This window comes from Mercenaria mercenaria, chromosome 7, assembly GCF_021730395.1.
Source record: "Mercenaria mercenaria strain notata chromosome 7, MADL_Memer_1, whole genome shotgun sequence".
Classification (NCBI taxonomy): domain Eukaryota; kingdom Metazoa; phylum Mollusca; class Bivalvia; order Venerida; family Veneridae; genus Mercenaria; species Mercenaria mercenaria.
Window position 1 is genome coordinate 42,376,975 of NC_069367.1, and position 15,920 is coordinate 42,392,894.

Genomic DNA, 15,920 nt, shown 5'->3' on the forward strand with positions numbered 1-15,920 from the left:
TTAAAACTTTTCTGAGATGCTTTATGGATTTGGCCACACATGGGCAGTTTGATAAACCAATTATAGCTGAAGAATTACACTCAGATCTTTCGTAAAAAACTGCAAACTATCGTACTCGGTATATACAAAAGAAGAGCAACAGTTTTATTTGCATAATTACAATAGGTTTGGTTCTACCAATGAAAAACTCACAAAACGTAAGGTCTCAGAATGCGACAGCATTAAAACTGCTCAATATAGATCCAAGTACAGTTCACTTCCGGTGTGGTCACGTGACCATAGTAAAGTAAGCAATGTTAGAATAAATCGTCTGCAGTACACTGTGATATTGATAAATTTACATACAAAAAATGTTAATGAAGAAATTTGTGAGATTTGAAGAAAACAACATCCATTCAAAGTTTTCTTTTTCTTTTTCCAGACTTACTTGTAAATTATGATTAGCGGGCTCAAACGATTCTTCTGTTGTTATGTATCAAAAATGCCGAGCACTAGCAAACTGACTGAAAGGGTATTCTGTATACAATAATATATCAAATCAACCTAAATAAATTGCGAAGTTTTGCAAGATATGTCTAACCATTGAAGTTTAATCTTGAAGTATCTAAATGCATAATCTGAAAGTGTAGAGCATTGGCAAATATCCAAACGAACCTTAAAAAGTTTTTACTTGGTCTTTTTTCACGAAACATTGTGAATCGTTCTATATATTGAGTGCAGTTAAATGATAATTTTGTTCCCATTTAAAAGATTTGTTTTTCGCGTCGAGTTTTGGTTCACCAACTAATGTGAAATACACTCGATGACTGCTTCCTGGACACTAACCAGTACTCGCACCGAAAGAAGGGACTGTTGGAGTCACGGTCAAAATCCGCTGATAGGATTCGACCCCGCGACCTCCAGATTACGAGACATCAGTGTACAAAAATGAAAAAAGGTAAACTTTGTATCTCGATTCTACTCTATATAGTTTTGAACTAATTTCAATATAACTTAAGTAAGTCAGTTTATTCAGAGATTACTTGCAAACTTGAAAAAAAAAAGATGTTAAAACATCATAGCAACCTGCCGAATATGAAATCGAATATTGAAAGTACAAAGACTATGCCAAAAACTGCAATGTACCACAATATATTCAATGTGTGACTTTCATCGTACGTCAATTCAGTCGACTAAGTTCAAGAGATACTCAGAATACTGCGTGAACAAACCTATCTCAGCATTTGTTTCTATATATTTATACAGGAATATTTTAAAAATATGGGGTACCGTGCGTAAAACTTTTCAATATTCAACGCTGCATTTTTCGTGCGTAATCGGTATCCCGACCTATCCTAAATTTTTTACATGACTCGAAATGTTTTATGGTCTTTGAGATTTTTTAAAAACTTTTTAATAAAAAGTGCTCATTCTATTTTTTAAAAATTGTCAGTGATATTAGAAATTATTCGTATTCATTTTCTTTCTTTTTTTTGACATAAAAATAATTTCTGTAAAGTCTCATTGAACAAAAAAGTATATAAAAAAAACCCTGCCTATTTACTACCTATTTTTAGGCATGTTACCGGACACAAAGAATTATTTAGGCTTTGGGAATGCACAGGTGAAACAAAAACTCTTTGAGGCCCGAGAGGAATTCATTTCTTCGAAATATAATAATTTTTTGGACAAAACGTGATTATAAAATAGTATATAGTGATAACGATACAAAATATCGGGCACTAATTAGAAGGCTCGTCAAAACAACGCTATGTATAACGACTTCCTGTGTACAAGTTTACAAATTATATTAAGACGTTTTTGCAACCAGAAAGAACACAGTCTTAACCCATTCATCAAAGAAGTTCCTCGCGGGCATCATAAAGTTCAGTGTTTTTTTTTTTTTTTACTAAATTCTAAATATGTAAGTTGATATCGACACGATATCATTCGTTATTATATTAGCCTTCCGTCCGTAAGTTTCCGGTGGTTTCCGTACGCTCGGAATCGGCTATTTCCGTGGTTTTGGCTGGGCCGGGCCGGTCCGGGTTTTATTAATAACCTTTCACTGCATACTATTCAACACCCCTTTTTCTTTTCGTTTTCTTGAAGCAAATGTATGGATATCTTGTGGAAAATAGGTCTACGACGGAGTGAAAATCTAGAAACTGTAACAAAATTGGTCTGAAGTAGCTGAATTTTATATGAAACAAAGAACAAATTCTTTTATTGGTATATAGCCTTGAAAAAGTACAACAGGTAACCACCAGCGACTTCTGTAGCCTGATTGGCTGATGGGATTTTGGTAAACAAATATGGCGGCGGCTGTGAGGTAAGCTTCCGAGAATTTTTATTTTCTGATGAAATGTAGGTTTGTTCAAATCAATACAGGCAGTTACAAATCCCATTTCATTTAAATGTTATAGATTTGCTGTTCTTCATTGTTTGTTTAATGTTAAGTAGGCGAAGGTCTTAAAAATACGCGTAAATAATGGCATACTGCTGATTCGCTCCCAGTCTACTCGCTCTTGCTTTGACAGTTCGTCCCAAAATAATTGATTTAATCATTTATTTAATAATCTAAGTTCAAGTCTAACGCCTCATAGATATTTGTTTTTCATACAAATGTATAGATTCTTAAAAAAACAAATGGAAAGAGGCATTTTTGATGGTACTTACTTCAGCTTTTCCCAATTACCAGTCTAAATTTACTAAATTATAACATACCCAGACTGGTAGACATAGGGTCAAGGGATCCGGTTATCGCATCTGTTTGTTTATAAATATGATACATATTTTTAACTTTGGCACTTATAGATTCAACAACAACAAAATTCACTTTCATTTGAGCTGCACCATGAGATTGAGAAGACCAAAATATATTCATAATCATAGCTTCTATGCCGTCTAAACAGGTGATCACATGTATTTCATCTGACTGAGGGTATTTTATTTTATTTTATTTGACAGGGGTAGCCGAATTCAGAGATCTATGTATAGATCTAACCAAAATAGTGATTTTGCAACCGGCATGAATCCATGCTGTTCGCTAACGGTTTCTCTGATTGCAAGAGGCGTTGAATGCGAACAGCATGGATTGGATCCTGACCAGACTGTACGGATGTTGGTCACAAACACACTATGTTGGTTTTCTCATGGTGCGGTTGGTTTTGCTATTTTTACATGTACAGACTACCAAGTGTTGCTAATTTATCAGCACATATCACAACAGTTCATGATGTATTCTATTGAATTTTGTTCCGTTGAAATATTTACAATATATTTACAAGACAGTGTCACCGTCACATATATAATATATTGGTTGCCGTTTTGTATAGATTCTATGTCTTCTCAGTTATCATCTGTTATTGCAGATTTGGGAACTAATTGCACTTTTATATTCTATATAAATGAAAGTGTTAGGATGCTCTAAAATGTCTGTGTTTCATATGGGGTTACTTCTTGTAGTGTAAGGAAACACGCTTACTTCGGTAAGAATTCTAGGTTCAAATCCTAGCAGGAAGCCCTGGCATACAGAAAAAATTGTATTAACGATACTTATTTCTGTAGAATGTAATAATTTATTCATTATAAGCCTAAATATTGACAGCTTGAATTTTCTTTGTATTTTTGTCATGTCTGTGTTGGCAGAAATGGGGGAAAGCATCTATATTAGAGCACTGCAAACAAACAATATTTTTTATAATTTTTATTATTAAAAAAAAAACAACATTTCATTTTCCCTTTATAAGTCATTTTGGTTTTAATTTATATGCACTGCAGGCAAAGTAATTTTTGAGTTGGGTAAAGTTGAGCATATTTAGCTGAAATCACCCATCTCCACTTATTTGAAAAATCTGTATTGTTTCACAACGTGATCTTAGAATCTAATATCTAATTTTTGCAATGTACTAGCTCGGTTCTAATCATTCACTTACTGCTGTCGCCATTTAGAATTAAGTCAAGCGCATATTTGATTGACTACACTCCCCATTACAGGAGGAGCATGTTCTTGGCTTGTGGCCTCAACACTAGTGTTGCACGACTCGCGTTTGATTGGTGGTAGTGTTAAAATTCCTCTCGAGTCTCGACTAGGGTTGGATATCGTTAAGGACGAAGCGGTCCGATACCAATACCGATACCAACGAAACGATACGGTATTTTTAACGATACCGATACCAAGCTTTGAAGTACATCACATAAGCAATGATTTGATTAGTATTAAATACACCCTTTTAAGTAGTTATACAGAAAAAATTGCTTTGATATATAAACATTTTAAGTCTGTTAATTTGATGTTGTACTAAAACTATGAAAAAGTAAAAGAAATAAACATGTCTTACAGACTAGAGTTTTTCAACAAAAAAAAAAACAGAGTAGATACGTCGCTCAATAAGGACTCACTGACTGTAGTAATGCTTGCTCAGCACTGACGAGAACTGTTAAATTCAACACTTACTAGCTTTCAAATTAACCCATTTCCCGTCTCTAGATTTGCCATGGTAATAAGGCTTTTGCCATGGAATTCCATGGAGTTCCATGGCAATATGGATGGAAATCCGTGGAATATTGAAATATTCAATGGACATTGAATGGAACAGTAAGTTTGCCATGGATTTCCACGGATTACAGCTGAAATATTGATCAATTTTAGGGGTGGGCAATATACCGCGGTAGACCGGTTATTGCGATATTTTTTCCGACGATACGATATTGCGATATGATTTTCGAATACCGGTTATTTTATAACATTAAGCAACACTAACGTAAACCAAGAAGATTCACAAAAAAATCCTTTTCTTGCCAGCACGATTCAACTTTGTTTTCATTTTTCTCCTTTCATTTCCGGTGCAGGTAGCAGACTGGTTTACAGCTATTTTACGGACCCAATTCCACATAATAAAATCAATAAGAAAATTTAGATAAATATAATTTCATATTTGTCAGCGACTCATAAGTAATTTTTCTATCAACTAGAATTTATTATTCATACAACAGCTATACCACTTTCCTCGTTTATAATCAGTGAATTGAGCAACTGTGTTATATGATTGTATCCGTAAACCGAATGTAGTGCCGCACAATAAACTAAATAATATTTTGACGCAGTCTACTTTCGCTTTTGAATATCCGGTTATCGGCGTCAGCAACATGTCGGACTCAAGTAACCTCAACAGTTAATAGTATTTGTGTATGACAAATTGACAATACTCCCCATAATCTAGTCTAAACTTTAATTTTTTTGTTTACTGGTATTTTTATTTATTCAGAAGGTCGAGCAAACACTCGTGTTGTTGATACTAGTCATTTTACTCATTTTTAATTGAATAAATTTGAAAAAAAAAATCAGTATGATTCGCCATGTTTTGTTAAATAACTGGTACAATATATCGCAGTATATTGCAATATCCACATACAATATTGCAATATATCGCAATACCAATTTTCGTGGCAATACCCACCCCTAATCAATTTCCACGGAAACAGGAGCTTTTGCCATGGAAAGTTGGACTTAGTAAAATTTTGGAATGGAAAATAGCATAGAAAATAACTTAGAAAATTTTTGTGATGGAAATTGATGGGAACTGTGGACTTAGAATTTTTGGGAGGTATTTCTTGTGAACATAGAATATTTTAATGGATTAGTATGTTTTATGACCAATAACTACAACTAATTTAATTAGATAGGTAAAACAACCAATGGAATTACAGTAAAACCTGTCTTAAGAAGCCAGCCACGGCAGTAGGAAAAAGTGGCTGCTTATGGCAGATTGCTGCTTCATGCAGGTAATTTATAGCATGAATGACCATTTTGGGAAATGAGACAATGGCTGCCTAAGACAGGTTGGCTGCTTAATAGAGATGACTGCTAAAGCAGGTTTTACTGTAAAAAATTTATTGTAATGCAACTTGTGTTATAAACTCACCTTGCAGATAGATTTATTTTGAACTAATCTTTAAAAATTTATTGAAATATCATGACTTTTTCTCCTAGAATAACACCAAAAAGAACAGCACTAACAGTAGTTACAAATATAATATTACAATTCTTCACACCAAAATTCATTAAAAGTTACCTGGCCAGGGGATTCTTAATTAATCAAGTAATAAATTATTTGGTTCTTTTAATCTTCTGTAGTGTACCTGTTGCTTGTCTCACAACAGGAGATTATCCCAGACTGCATGATAAGATCTTGTCTGCTTTATATTTAGAAACTCATAACAAGAGATCAACCAATGAAAATAAAGTCTGTGAACTACTTCTGGGGGCTGTAAATGTACCTCAAAAAGTAATCCTTAACTTTTTTCTGTTTAATATCAGGGTAAACTTCAAAAATAATGAGTATGTAAATGGAATAAAATCAACCTGTGGTACAAAAATATTTTTAACATCCTAGATATATCCTCCAATAGCTGATTGTAAATGACACATTTGCCCAAGAATATCAAAATTTCAAATCTACACAGGAAGTTCTTTGTTTGAGAACAGGATGGAGTTATTTTACTGTGTTTACATGCAGCTTGGAAGTTAACAATAACTAAAAGAACACACCAGGTGAGTTCATAAAATTTATTCATGATTTTCCAACAGCAATGTAGAGTACCTATAGCAAAGTAACAAAACTAGTAAATGGATTCAAACTGGAAGCAGGTGGCTTAGCTTTTATTTTGTTATGCAACAAATGATTTTGCTTCATATATATTTTTGTTCTTTTATTTAACAGCTTTTGTTTTGCAAAGTTCTATTAAGCAGCTGCAATTTCTAGTTTATCATGCTTTTAATTTACTAAAAGGAAAATTAGACACTTTTTAAATGAAATTATTCACTGGGGTCAACAAAATTTAAGCCAGTAGAGTTATCTCCACAGGTGGCACTGCTGTATTACAGGGTAAACAATGCTACCAGTCAGCTGACCACTGTTTACTAAGTAAATTCAGAGAAATTTCAATTATAATATGTGTTTTTAACCTGTTATTAAATGGTTTATTGGTGTTGCACACATTTATGTTAAGGTAATGAAAATTATGTTTTTAGTAGAAAGAAATGTTAATGGATTATTTACTTGTTATTAATCGCTGATTTTGCACTTTATTGAAAGTGTTTAACATTGTTTTGAAAATTTAGTAATAATACACATATTAAGCTATTTGTTATTTAGGTACAGTATTACTTTTTCTTTTGAATTCTGATATATTCAACTTCCTATTTGTTTTCAATATTAATATGATTTTTAAATTTACAAAAAAAAAGATAGAATCTTTCAGTGAAGTTGATGTCTGGTCCCTTGGCTCCAACATTAATTTATTAAGGAGCCTACTTATGAAAATCTATGTCTTAAACATTTAAATATAAACTGGAATGTACAAGTAAATGAAAATTGGTTATAATTAATGTACAGATGTATGTGTTCATTTAAGAGGAGTCTTACAGAATACTAGTACATAAATATATTATATTTATGATGTTCAGGGAGATTATTTTAGAAAAAGATATTTTTGTTAATGTAATATCAAACTTTCCATGAAATTAAATAAAATAAAAAGTTAACATTATACACTTAAATTGTATTACAAAATTTGCATGTTTTAAATGTGTGCCAAAATTCAAAAACAAAATTTTTATATAATCTTATCCAAGGGTAAAGTTAGAAATTTTGTTGAATGTGCAGGTATTTATGCTGATTAATATGTAACCCTCAATTTGCAACATCTGGAAGATTTTAGCTGCTGATGAGATATTTTTGGCCCCATTATTCATCATGATGTATAGTTTTAATTTCAGGTCATTGACATACCTAATAAATAATAAACCAACATTTTCTATGGACATCTAGGTTTTAAACTATATATATCTGTTTTTCAGGAGTATATAAACAACATACATGAATGAATGAATGGAGATAATTCAGTTTAGTGACCCAATGTATTGTGTTCAAAGGAGACTCCATCCAACAATTCAAAGACATGTAAGTAATTACTATAGTACTATAAATACATGTACACACTACCATTGTTCTATGTTTGATTGAAAGTGGGCAACTGACACTTTTCCCCGAACACAACTGAATGGATCAACTTTATAATTTCCAGCAGAACCCACGACAGGTTTTATAATTATCTCCCTTATATCAAGTCCAGACCAATATTTTATATAATGATTAAAAAAGTACCAAATTAAGTTATCACTTGGCAGTCAACACACATTGGTGTTAGTGCAGGTAACTAGTAGAATTTTAATTAGGTCACCATTTATACAATAATAGTAATGTGTAAGTTGAACCTATTGATCACTACCCCAAAACACTGAATATCTGTCTGCATGCCTTTTTGTATGGAACCTTATTCTACCTACATTTGAAATCAAATTGAAAAATACATTTTCTTGAAAATATAATAAGTAATGTTATTACTTGCTTAAATCTGCAGTATTGCCTGTATGATAAAGAAGCACTTCTTTGAATACCATTTAATTTTGAAATTATGAAGTAAGGACAAAACTAATGAAGAAACTGCTTTTATGGTTTAATTGGTTTAATATCTCTTGGTTTATTATTTCAACAGGTTAATGCAGTGTGGCAACTGATGGCAAATGATGGCTTTGTGGCAGTTAATGAAAACTGCATGGTATTTTAAACTGATGGTGGCCAACAGTGACGGAAAATTTCTCAACTAATAGTTACATTCAGTTGAAAATGTTGGCATATCTTATACCGACTATACTGCATTATGACTAACAGTGGAAAACATTGATATGCTACAATAACAGTGGAACTGAATAGAAACTGGTGACATTTTAGCTCCATATTGTTTGTACTATTTTCTGTCACCTAGTGAAGAAATGTCAAAATTAATAAGCAGTTTTGTTATACTACAGACTATAATGAAATTATAAATTAAGATGTGACATATATGATGGTTTCCGATTTTCATTTCAGTCCAGTTCTGTCACCAACAGGTTTCCATGGTATTTCCGCGGATTTCCACAGTTATTTGCTACGGCATGCCGTCCGAATACTCCACGGATTGCCATGGAATTTTGCTGGTTTCCACGGTCATCTGTGGTGTACCACAGAAAGCTGTGGATTTCCATGGAAAGCCATGGATTTCCACGGAACTCTGTGGCATTCCATTGAAATCCATGGAACTCCACGGATTTTTCCCCCGTATTTTTGTTTCATAAAATAATGATGTAAATTGGTAGTCCGAATACTCCATGGAATATTTTCCATGGATTTCCATAGAATTCCATGGCAAATCTAGAGACGGGTTAACAAGTCAGACTTATTGTCACTCATGATAAATCTTCAACCAGGTTAACTAGTAATGTATTTAAAGTGCAACATTTTTTTTAACACAATTTTCATTGAAAAATAACCCTCAAAACGCTTGAAACGTATTTCTATTAGTTCGTGAAAACCGATGACTTGTTTACGTAGGTTACAGCTTAGTTTCGTAACTTTTTTTTTCAAATAATTTCTTTTTATCATTTGTTTTGATAGAATATGACAAAGAGCAAAAACTGTCGTATATTTTGCAATTAAGTATGATTTACGTAGTTTAAAACGACGGGAAAAGAAGTTTTTATAATAATATTTAGCATACGAAATTATTCGCAAGGCCAGCTCTCCATGTTACTCTGAGCGGTGTCACAGTAAACAATGTCGATCGTGTTATTACTGTGTTTCAAATACTAATTGCTTATTTTCTGCTTTCTTTTGCCGCGGATTTGGTAATTATTTTGTTTATTTACTTTTATGGAAATACCGAAATAGGAACCGGTTCTTTACGAAACGGTATATACTGGTACTTTTCGAAGTGATTATTCGGTACGGTACCGATACCGGGACCCGGTATCCAACCCTACTCTGGACTCTACCCGAATCAAACGCACCCCTGGTTCGTTGCTGACACAGAAGTTGAGGAAATTGATCGGTTATGATGGGAAATATATGGTAGAGACGTTTGTAATATCAAAATAATTATATTTTTCACTCGGCTCATGATGGAATTAAAATTTTAGCATCTTATTGCCTTTATTGATGACCAAAGGTGGTATTTTTAACCTCCCTTTGCAACTATGGCATTGTCATAAAGTTTCCATTTTGAGAAAAAGTTCAGCTCGGGCCTGGATAAAACATGTCATTTAGCAGAATTTAAATACAACATAACATTCTCAAGTTTCCACCTACATTAGATTATAAGGGAAAACATGTAAACGACTGCATTTTGATACATTTTATTGTTATATTTATAGCTCGTACGTGCGCTTTTAGTTCCTTCGGCTAAGCAATGTGGCAGGGTTTTGGGGAGGGGGGTAAAAATCACAATGGGCATTTAGATAAGTGTTGGTTGTGAAACAGAATTTTATCAGCTCTAAATCCAATTTTAGTTATTTATGTAATTTGTTTATTAACAATTGAATGCTGCAATACCCTTATTGTCGAGCCCGCTTGCGGAAGCGAAGACATAGTTGTCCAAATGGCTGTTCGGTGTATGTGCGTGCGTCAGTGGGTGCATCCGTCCGGGTTTGTTTGTCCGGACCATAACTTTGACATGCATGGAGCAATCTTGTTTATATTTGGCACGAATGTAAACCTCAGTGAGACGGAGTGTCATGCGCAAACCCCAGGTCCCTATCTCAAAGTTCAAGGTCACACTTAGAGGTCAAAGGTCAAATTCAATAATGACTTTGTCTGGAGCATTTCTTCTTCATGCATGGAGGGATTTTGGTGAAACTTGGCACAATTGTTCACCATCATGGGACGGAGTGTTCTGCGCAAGAATCAGGTCCCTAGGTCTAAGGTCAAGGTCATGCTTAGAGGTCAAAGGCTACAAGAATGACAACTTTTTGCGGAGCATTTCTTCTTCATGCAAGGAGGGATTTTGATGTAACTTGGCACAAATGTTCACTACCATGAGACGGAGTGTCTTGCGCAAGAACCAGGTCCTTAGGTCTAAGGTCAAGGTCACACTTAAGAGGTCAAAGGTCAGATACAAGAATGGCATTGTCCGGAGCATTTCTTTTTCATGCATAGAGGGATTTTGATGTAACTTGGCACAATTGTTCACCATCATGAGACAGAGTGTCATTCGCAAAAATCTAGAATTACTTCCCTTTGTTGTTACTATAAAATAGTATATTGTAACTTTTTCATTACTGGTCATAGGGAAAAATCAAGACCACTTTTCTGTAGTACAACATGCATGTTACATCCAATTTTGAGATGTATTTTGACCTATCTCTACTGGTTAGAATTTTTGTGTGGACTTAGAATTATTTTTTTTTTTTTTTTTTTTTTTTTTTTTTTTAACGTTTACTTCCCTTTGTTGTTACTACAAATAACTTACATTGTAACTTTTTGCAATTTTTTTTTTATTTGGCATAAATGTTTGCCTCAATGAGACAGAGTGTCGTGTGCAACTCCCAGTCCTTCTGACAGCTGACGGGCTCGACATGTTGCCCGTGGGCATCTAGTATTTATGTGCTGTCCTGGTTTTCTTTGCTGTTTGTTTTATGCGGAGGCTATATTGTATTACTGAAATGAAAAATACGGTACTGCAGATTGCCCAACAGAACATATACTAAAATGTTGTGAGTGTAGGAAGTTATAGCCTGGAATGTGCCAGATATCCAGTAGTTATTTAGGGGATTTTATGTCTAGAAATATATGAACTTTGTTAAAAATAACCAAAAGTCCACTCTGAGGAATATTTTTCCCAAATTAAATTTTGCTGAGGGAGCTTGGCAGGGTTTGGCAGCATCACATTTTGTGGTTTAGCAAGACGTTGCCTATTGCTTGTCTAGAATTAGGTTGGTAATTATTGATTAAATGATGATTTGAAGTTCAGCAACCTGTTATGAATTTTATTAAGTTAGCAATTTGTGCTGCCTGCATTATGTCGTTATGTAAATTAAAGTTTAAGGGCTGTTCATTTGTTGAGAATGTAATTATTTCACTGGAAAATTGTTTAAGCGTTCTTTTTCATGTGTCTTCATACAGTGCGCATTACGTGTTCCTTACTTCAGCACATGTATGGCTGCATGAGGTTGTTTGGGTTTGAATGCTAAATTTTTTTTGTTTTACCTATATGTAGTGATGTGAATGGTTTCTCTGTCTCTGGTGGCATTGCTTACTTTTACAGTTGTAAGGTGCCGATGTGAAGTGAGAAGGCTGCGTGTAGTTCCACATACTGGAACAGAGTGCAGCATTGTAAATTGATTATTCGAGATGTCTGAATGTTTGTTTACATGTATTATTTTTTTTTAGTGGCTATGGTCAATAATTTGATCTTGTATCTGTGATTGTGTTCCTGGTCATTGTATGGAAATTTTGATGGTTTTTTTTTTTTTTGCGAGTTGATTTTTATAATTTCCAATGAGCTTGGCCTTCACTAGTGCAATGGTTTCTATAATTTGGCAGCCTTTATAGATTTAGCAATAAACATTCATGTTCAATAATGCCAGTGCTGTTGTGCTGAGTATACCGTGAAAAAACCATATCTTCTCTTTTTGGTATCCCTAAATTCAGGACTAAAGATTTGCTCTTGTCCAAGTGTATATTTATAACGCAATCGTCAATATATAACATATGGGTTATAACTTTCTTGTTTACATGTTAGTTCAAAACAAGTGCCGGAAAATGTCCACTATTCACTTTTAATGTCCCCTACTGTCATAGTCTGCTATCATCTCTATAAACTTCTCAAAACACTTTACCAGTAACACATGGACATTTTACTCAACTGAAAGTGGTAACTGATTTACTTTGTTGTTGGATTTAACAATTTATTTTAGCGTACATACTGTGGAAATAGCGGACTTGACATTTTTCAGGCAATAGAAAACAATATAGATCTTTTTCAAAATGTTAGTGGTTTTTTTTTTGTATTTTGGTGCTGATATAAACGCCCCCTTGGTGCAAAATGTATCCCCCCCCCTCCCCCGGGGCGCTTAAACGGGTGATACGGAATGTCAATAAGGTAGAATGGTCTTGTCATTGCGTCCTATCCTAGGGTTCCACATATTTAAAACAGACATTGCAACCAAAATTTTACAAGATGATCATTATATATATTTATATAGATGTGCCTTAGAAGGAACTTTTGCTATGCTTTAACTTGTTATAAAGGTTAATTAACCTGTGATTCTAACGTAAGTTTATAGTCCGTTTAAACGTGCGTTTCCTAAACCTGTGTAATTAATAAGATAAAATATAAACTTACTTTGATAGATATTCCTTATTGTACTCAATAAAAATGAATTTTAAATCTTGCGTCGTGATATTTATACAGAAACGCTTGAGTAGCCGAAGTTTACAGTGTTTGAAGTTTGAAGTTTTGTTTGCTTTTGTCATTGTTCGCTTTTTATTGACCACAGCGTGTGCTATTTGTTAACCTTATCTAATTGTGTGCTTATTATTGACATATCTCTGTACTAAAAATGCAGCCATAACTTAGGCGGAAAGCACCCATTCTGTCACAATGAATGTATACACGTATTGAATGTACACAATAAACCACTCAATGGGCATAATACAAAATATGGAGTGGAGTCTTGGAGCGGAGTCATAGAGTGGAGTTATACAGTGAGATTTTGGAGTGACCTTGGGAGTGAAAAAAATGGAGCGAGATTTTCAAAATCAGTCAAAATCATGTTTCGGTATTTTTTTTTTCATATCAGATATATTAATTACATGATGAGGGTCAAAAAGAAAGAAAGTTGTGGAACGAAAATGTTATTGGAAGTAGCGAAGCTACTGATGATGATGATGATGATGATGATGATGATAAATAATTATGATAGTTTTGTAGCGTTATTTCATGATAATGTTTATGCGAAGTATGCTGAAATTTACCTTTGTCAATGTTTTGATGATGCTGATGATGAAAATGCAGCTGATGATGTTGATAGCTCTGATGATGATCATATTTCTTTTTAATTAAGAAAGGGAGGGAAAAGAATGGCATGTAGTTATGCAGCTTCTTTATGATGACGTTGTTTGGATTATTTTTATTGCTGCTGCTTGTCGATGTTGATAATGATGGTGATGATTATGATGATTTTATGACAAGATGTTTTTTATTATGATGTTGATAGTGATGAAGATATTTTCATCATAATGTTGTCAGTTAAATAAGAATGGCATGTTTATGATAATTATAATGATTTCCATTGTTGTTATTGATGAAAATTATTTATGTTTATGATGATGAAAGTGTTATTAAAACATTAAATTTTTTTGAAGTGATTCTTAAAATAGTTGTAATAACTGTATATAAGATTTTAATCATTAAATCATCATCATCATCATTAACATCAGCATCAGAAAATTTCTCATGGTATTTTACCAATATTGAACTGGAAAGCTCATGATTGGAACTTTTTAATTTTCCAAATTATTTTAACATCAGATTTGAATATCTCGACAACAAAAAGAAAACATCTTGCCAATTTGGATGCATGAAAAAATGCTTGGGCACTCTTACATCACTGATCTAATTACCATGTCTTCTGACCAGAAAAAATGTTGAAAGATAACAGGCAATAATAAATAAAATGTGCTCTTGCTCTTGATAAGAGACCATTAGAAGGCTTTAAGTTCAATTATTTTGTCATTCCCACACATTTCAGTTGTTACATCTGCACATTGTTTCTTTTCGTGTGTGCCTTAAACTATTATAAAATCCATTCATTGAAGTGTCACAGAAACCTGAAAAAAAATATTGTTTTAATTAATGACATCATCAAAAGCAGCAGCAGCAGCAGCAGCAGCAGCGTCACCTCTACTATCATTACAACCACCACAACAATCATCATCATCTGCATTTTTTATCACCTTAACATTAACACTATTATCACAACCATAACGACAGTCATTATCAATACAAAAACTATCATCACCAGAAGCAACAACATAATTAAGACCAACATCACCACCATCATCATCAACATTATCATCTTCATCAATACCACCATGGTCACCAACATCATCATCACCACCAACAACAACACACGGTACTCATCGTTATCATAACCATCGTTATCATCATTGACATCATCACCACAATCACCACTGTCATCATCACCCCTGTCATCAATATCATCATCTGTCATTACATCTTCATCATCATCGTTAGTTCTACTAATGTTTTTGCTGACGAACAAGACGAAAAACAGATGTCGTCGGAAAATAACGGTTTATTGTTGTTGTTATTGTTGTTGATGATGACTATAGTGATGGAGGTGTTTGTATTATTGTTGACAATAATGGCGGTGATGGAAGTTTGAACGATTCTTTTCCTTAAGAGTGTCTGATTATTTTGTCAGTCAATGGTGATAAATTGGTTTTCAGGGTATCAATATTGACGATAATGATGATTTGTGATATACATTTTCATCCTAAAGACACGAAGAACAATCAGTAGTTTTTGTTGTAAACATAATTATATAAAACAAAGCACCATCATTCCCATAATCAAAACTGTAACTACCAGTCTCACTTTATTTGAATTTGATACTTCATACCAACAATCACTAATCTTATCATAGCAACAGCAACAGCAACATGCATTAATCATTACTATATTTCGCTTTATGAAATTGCACCAGTAATACCATTGCTTTTAATCTTAATAACGCTTTAAACTTTGAATGAAAAAAAAAACATATTCAATTCCACACCAAAATCTCATTCCAAAATTAGACTCCAAGGTCACTCCAAGGTCTCACTTCAGTCTCGACTCTAAGGCTCCACTTTATATTTTGTCGTATGCCCAATCAATGCGTGCGTACATCAAATACACGCGTACATCAAATATGTGGGAATTAATGTTTACGGCATTCAGGCCCCTGATCTTGTTTGCGGACCATGAGTTCATTCTTTGGTCCTTGCCTAGATAACCCTGACCTATTCTGTGACTCATGAATTCACGCCTAAGAC

At 33.6% G+C, this 15,920-nt stretch overlaps 1 protein-coding gene and 1 long non-coding RNA gene across 2 annotated transcripts in view; one reads left to right on the forward strand and one right to left on the reverse strand.

Moving 5' to 3' along the window:
• LOC128558561 (steroid 17-alpha-hydroxylase/17,20 lyase-like) overlaps positions 1-13,295 on the reverse strand; it is a 41,173-nt gene extending 27,878 nt beyond the window's left edge. The window contains exon 1 of the mRNA XM_053548226.1: positions 13,204-13,295. The gene's annotated coding sequence lies outside the window, so the exon portion shown is untranslated. The remainder of the gene's footprint in view (positions 1-13,203) is intronic.
• LOC123559080 (uncharacterized) lies at positions 5,474-9,406 on the forward strand. The gene is made up of 3 exons (XR_008371722.1): positions 5,474-6,535; positions 7,844-7,946; positions 8,542-9,406. It is a non-coding gene; the product is annotated as an uncharacterized LOC123559080 (long non-coding RNA).
• Positions 13,296-15,920: the final 2,625 nt, after the last annotated feature.